Source organism: Alosa alosa, chromosome 5, assembly GCF_017589495.1.
Source record: "Alosa alosa isolate M-15738 ecotype Scorff River chromosome 5, AALO_Geno_1.1, whole genome shotgun sequence".
NCBI lineage: Eukaryota > Metazoa > Chordata > Actinopteri > Clupeiformes > Clupeidae > Alosa > Alosa alosa.
The window spans coordinates 30366640-30373519 of record NC_063193.1 but is presented as its reverse complement, the minus strand read 5'-3'; the positions used below and the strand labels follow the sequence as shown (position 1 = coordinate 30373519).

The window sequence follows — 6880 nt, the reverse complement described above, 5'->3', positions numbered from 1 at the left end:
TGTTAGTGACAGTATTGCCAATGCTCGGCTATAGGCTAGGCTTTAGACTACACCTAGTTGAGGCTAACATTAGCATCTTGTGGCTTGCTAGCAGGGACAGGAATTTCATTTCAAGCTAACATTAAGCGCTGATGTTAGCATCCAGAGGCTTGTTTGCAGGGCCTGACATTTCATTTTGAGCTAACTCTGAGCACTAGCGCTGATATTAGCATCCGGTGGCTTGTTTGCAGAGCCCGATATTTCATTTAATTTCATTTTAAGCTAACTCAGCAGTAGCGCTAGAGTCCGGTGGCTTGTTTGCAGGGCCTGATATTTAATTTCATTTAATTTTAAGCTAACTCTGAGCACTAGCGCTAGGGTCCGGTGGCTTGTTTGCAGGGCCTGACATTTCATTTCATGGCACAGTGTAAGTGACAGAGGGGCCCACAGTGCTGGGCCCTTATTGGCTCCTTCCCTCCAGCAAACCCCGGGTACCATCTGTTCACGCTGGGGAGGGGGGCCCGTCTCCTCAAAACACCTTGGACTCATAAACACACACACACACACATACACACACACACACACACACACACACACACACACACACACACACACACATATTATGCACACACAAACACATAAACACACAAACACACACACATACAGTACATTCAGTAAACTGAACAGAAACACTCACACAAAGACATGTGTAAACACACATCCCCCACACAAAGACATCCAAACAAACAAAATATAGTTTTAACTCATAACCTCCTGGGTCACTGTGCTTGTGTGTGTGTGTGTGTGTGTGTGTGTGTGTGTGATACAGAGAGAGAGTTAACAAACAAACCTAAGTTTGCTCGTGCAGGTGTAAACACACTATCATAAAACATAAAACATAAAAACACTGTAGCTGTACATTCATATTGCACAACATAACCTCAAACTGATCCTGTGTATCCAGTACTGTAACTATGTGTGGAGTCACCAATATGCCAATACAAAAGCAAAGAAATCGTCTCTAAATATATGTAACGTATATGTTGTATGTATACTTTTTTTATAAATTAACAGCATTTTAAATATCTATCAGAATCCATAACATTACACCTAGCCTATGTCTGCTAGGGCATACTCTCACAGACTGTGTTCCTATAGTAATGTGTCCAGAGGTTGGATTGGATTGGCCTAAATAGTGGGCAATTAAAAAGCATTTTTGCAGTGATTAGCCACAAATTCATATTTCAATGTGAAATTCATTTTTCATTAGTTTCAGTGGCAGTCCAGCTGTGTTATACACCCAGACTGCTGACAGCATCACTAATGCGTGAAGATTGTCAAATCAGACTGACATCTGCGTCAGCCCCAATGAACACGGCAGATCGCTCACAATGAGAGACGGCTGGGGTGTGATTTAATTATTGATACACACACTGCTACACTCCGGTTTATCGAGCGTATCAGTCTGTAGTAGTAAGCTCTGACCAGCTCAGGCAACAGAAAGCAACTGCAGCAAACAGTCGACGCAGTAACTCAAATCCTTCCCCTCGCCGATGGACTCTGAGGGCCTGTGGGTGGAAGCAGGGCACTTGGACGGGGGCGGCTCGCCAGCTTTTCTTTGTTGTGTTAAATTTCAACCCTGGGCTTGGGGGACGCTGAAATCAGATTTCTTAAACTGACAGAAGTGCAGTGAGACAGAAGAAAATAAGTGAATCTGTGTGTGTGGGGGAGGTTCTGCGGAGTTCTGCACAGGGCGGTGCGCTTTAAGCGTGATCCTGATCACCTTCGCCATACGGACGTATGACTGTGCTGCTGTACCGCTGGACATCAGTGCCCTCCCGGCGAGCCGAGCGTGTGTATTTTTAGCCATAGTTAGTGTCTCATCCCTGGGGGTAGATGCTCATGAAAATAGCTTAGTCCAATCTGCCGTGTCATCTTGAAAGAGCCGGCCGTGATTGGCTCTCGTGCTGACTAAGGAAATGGGCTCTCTCCCCATGAGGTACCGCCACCTGAGGCTGCGGAGGCCTCGCCATCCTTCAACGATGATCTTTCTCTCACAGGTACCTGATTTTCCCTCAAAAAGATACGGTTACACAGTCCCCCTCGCATGCAGCGCGACATCTATGTGATAAATTCACAATACAGTTCCACAGTTTCCCTCACATACAGTGAAATAACTATGAGATAAACTCATTATTCAGTTACGCAGTTCCCCTCACATACAGTGAAATATCTTTGAGATAAACGCATAATACAGTTCCAAAGTTCCCCTCACATACAGTGCGACATCTATGAGATAAACGCATAATACAGTTCCATAGTTTTATGGAACATACTTTCACCTTGTCTTAAACAGCAAATTGTGATTGTACTCAGATTGAATGCAGTATATTTAAGTGAACCTCCTGATTACCCTCTTGATTTCACTCAGCTACATGACGTCTTTTCTATATGTTTTGATTCCTCTGAGATATGGCACAGTATCTTACAAACTCTCTCATCACCTTGATTCTGTATGACATTGTTTTACTATGTCTCTCCATTAAGCTCAGATTTAATAGGGCGTCTTTAACAGCAGACCTAGCGTGGTATCTTTCTTAATGTCTCCAGCCCATTCCCTTCAGACAGACAGGATCTTCAGAATCTTCAACAGTATCTCTCTGCCTCGTATATGATAGGCATAACATGTTTAAAGATAATTTACTCATCAAATAGATAGATAGATAGATGGATAGATAGATAGATACTTTATTGATCCCCAAGGGGAAATTCAAGATGGGTTATGCCATCATGGTTAGGCCATGAATCACTATGCCAGCACTTGGCACACTCACTTGAGAGATGTACAGTAATGGGCTATTTCATTACCGAGGTTATTTACTTGTTTGTTCCAATTACTTTTCTTTCTATCCCAATAAGCAATATGCATTGGGTTGTGGTAAGATTTTCCACCATTGTAAATTTTCTGCATGGTTGTGGTAAGATTCCCAACCATTGTAAATAGTCGGCATGGTTGGTTATTATCATCAGTTATAGTCATGACATTAACCATCTTCATCATCACCATCACTCTCTTACCATCACACTTACTGACGAAATGACATGCATGCACACTAATGTTAAGATCTCAGCATCACACTTACTGACGAGATGACGCATGCACACTAATGTTAAGATCTCAGCATCACACTTACTGACAAGATGACATGCATGCACACTAATGTTAAGATCTCACCATCACTACTGACGAGATGACGTGCATGCACAATGCACACTAATGTTAATGTTAAGATCTCACCATCACACTTACTGACGAGATGTCATGCATGCACACTAATGTTAAGATCTCAGCATCACTACTTACGAGATGGCATGCATGCACACTAATGTAAATGTTAAGATCTCACCATCATACTTACTGACGAGATGACATGCATGCACACTAATGTAAATGTTAAGATCTCACCATCATACTTACTGACAAGATGGCATGCATGCACACTAATGTTAAGATTTATTCAACACAGATGACATGCATGCACACTAATGTTAAGATTCATTCAACACAGATGACATGCATGCACACTAATGTTAAGATTCATTCAACACAGATAGATAGTCGTGTCTGAGCCCTCAGACTACAGTCGTAGGAGTCGATTAGCTAGGACACGGTTTAGAGGTTGCCAAACGGGCCTTATAGGATAAGGGTCTCCTCGCTAACCTCCCAATGGGACCCACTGATGTGACAGCACAGCCTTCTGGCTCTGTGTGACTAGTATAGTATATATACTCTTTTGATCCCGTGAGGGAAATTTGGTCTCTGCAATTATCCCAATCCGTGAATTAGTGAAACACACACAGCACACAGTGTACACACAGTGAGGTGAAGCACACACTAATCCCGGCGCAGTGAGCTGCCTGCATCAACAGCGGCACTCGGGGAGCAGTGAGGGGTTAGGTGCCTTGCTCAAGGGCACTTCAGCCGCGCCTGCTGGTCGGGGTTCGAACCGGCAACCCTCCGGTTACAGGGCCGAAGTGCTAACCAGTAGGCCACGGCTGCCCCCAAAGCATGATGGAGCTGACTCATACAGGAGTGTATGTTAGCTCAATGACTCACATTTACACAATTAAGTGCTGACTAAATATCTCATAATATGGCACATTTGAAAAGACGGCCTTTCAAAGCAATCAGCAAGAACGTCTTTGCAGGAGCACAAGAGTCATACTCTCTGAATTCAGACAATCACTTCACCTGTCTTAAGACAAGTACACTGAATGTATGTTAAGCATGATCTTATAAAAAATTGAATAAAATTCAAACTGTCAGATTAGCTAAAGGGAATGTGACCTCTGCTGAGGTTGTTGTCGGGACATCATCAGTAATTTAAAACAATTCTAAAAGAATACTGCTTTTAAACTAATAGCATCAGTTATCTTACTGGCAGCATAGACTAGGCTACTGTTGGCTATTCATTTAATTGTGGATTCAGTCATTTAGTAACTATAAGTGCAGTTTAAACAAACTAAAAACAGAAGATCTCAGAAAACAGCCGACGCTGAAGCAAAATATTGGGCTATGTGAATTACAAAAGCACATTCCCAAGCAAAAGGATGAATGATAGAAACTCAGCTCATTGCTCAGAAAAACTCAGGCTGTTTCTAGTTAAAGAGTGCGACTGTTATTAAAGACGTCAGCTACATTTTCTGCTGCCTACATTCCAAACAGCGACCACATACCACATGCTCGTCGCTTGGATACCGCATTCTGGGAAGAGCTCCCGTACAACGTACAGCTGGACTACGACACACACGGGCGCAGAACAAAAATTAGGACAAACCACGAAAGCAGACGCACACCTATATGGAGTATTTCACAAATAAGAGGACGGAGCCTACGCATTCAGACGCAAACAATTAACAAAGTAAACATCATAGAGCACGCCACGGGATGCTCTTTTTTTATGTAGGCTAATCATATTTGCTTCCTGTTGGGCTTAATAGTAGCAATAATATTTCAAATCTACATCATCATAAAAACAGCACAGCACACTTTGTTCTCATTTATTGCTGCGGCACGCGCAACCCCCGCGCACTAGAGCATCTCTCGTAAAATGACCTAATGCTTTCCGGACAAATGACATCATGACGAAGCCAGGGCGAATTTATTTCATTTTAGGTAGATACACGATTGGGCGCAAGTTTTCTGGCTACTTTCAACTCTAGGCCTAACCTTTATCGTTCCCATGGTTGAAGCATGCAATGCAAAACATACCGTTTCCATCCATAGTCCAGGAGCATCCTTCTGTTCTGTTATCAAAAATCACGCAGTATTTTCAGAGAAAACACTTCTGATGATACCCATTCACTCCATCGGTCACGTCTTTTCCATGCCGATGTGCTTGATATGACTGGTCTGCATCAAAACTCTTTAAGTTATTATTTTTCGCCCACGGGTCTGGGGGGCGGACTATGACGGAGGGGGGTGTGCCTGTTCCTCTTGCACTTGCACGGGTGTGCAGTGAAGGTAGGCTGAGAGTGAGAGTGCGCCTGCGTACGGGCGCGCGAACTGATGCTCGGATGAATGCGGTGCTACTGTACGTCTCTGCGCGGGTAGAACAGATAAGGCTGAATCACGAAGCTGATGTCTCTCTTTCTGTAGCGATCCTCCTCTCCCGCTTTCCGTTGTGTTATCGCATTTTTCTGCGTGTAATGATCTGTCCCATTTTTGCCGCGTCGGGCCATTACTCAAACTCAGCGTCAATAAACGAAAATAAATCACATGTTATCTCAGTCAATCAATGGGTGTGAAACTGTAAATCTGAAGTAAAGATGGCCGAAATATCATAGACTAAATACAGAGCTCACTGTTTGTCTTCAGTCAACCAAAAATTCAGAAATCAGTCAACCAAATTAGTTTACTTTCTTTCAATAAATGACCATTGATAAAGCCTCTTTTTTAGACCAACACATTTTCTGTAGGATGGGAGACTTACTGTATCTTTACTCTGATATTCAACTAAAGCTGACTGTCTTCTACAAAGACCCCACTTTTTATCCAAGCAGATGGGAGTCACTGGTGAGGTTTTTTTGCACTCATAACCTGGGCAGTGGGCACCATAGAACATTCACCTGAAAAAAATCTGACCTATTGGATTTTTATTGGCACACCTTACACAAATCTGACAGCGGACACACACACCACATACACACACACACACACACAGGGCACTCCACTGCTCTTTCATTTGGGAAGGTATCAGTTATGGGTCCTCCTGAAAAAGCAATCAGTTGAGCAAGACCAGTGCATGTCTAAACTTGCCTGCTAGTTTGTCTTTGTACACAGCTGTGAATAAATAACTGATATTAGACCTAGCAGCGATAGCTTCCAGATCTCAGAGTTGTGGATGTGTGTGCTGAACCACTGGCACGTGGGTTGATTTGGACAACCAAGTGTTAAACTGGTGCAGTGAATGACTAATAGATAGTCTTGATTGTTTATTAATGATGACTACTGTTCCTTGACATGGAGACCACAAAACAGCCCTGTCAGTTCCTGCTGAATATTTGTTTATTTATTTTTTGAGGTGGGGGCGTTTACTCAGTCTATTTTATTCTTTCTTATTCGTTCTCTTGTCTTCCTTGTCATGACGAGTTGTTTGCTTTTGCATGACTGAATCAATCCTTTCTTTGTTCATAAAGGCCCTCTCTCTGCCTAGCGCCTTTGCAGGCTTTGGCTGAAACAACACACACAGATACACACACACACACACACACACACACACACACACACACACACACACACACATACATACACCACACATACACACACCACACATACACACACACACATACACACACACACAACATATAACACACACACACACACACACACACACACACA

General features: G+C 43.1%; 1 protein-coding gene across 1 annotated transcript in view; it reads right to left on the bottom strand.

Annotated features, from left to right (window-relative positions):
* The window catches only part of unm_hu7912 (un-named hu7912), a 14816-nt gene extending 9331 nt beyond the window's left edge, over positions 1 to 5485 (bottom strand). Inside the window, exon 1 of the mRNA XM_048244303.1 lies at positions 5252 to 5485. The gene's annotated coding sequence lies outside the window, so the exon portion shown is untranslated. The remainder of the gene's footprint in view (positions 1 to 5251) is intronic.
* Positions 5486 to 6880: the final 1395 nt, after the last annotated feature.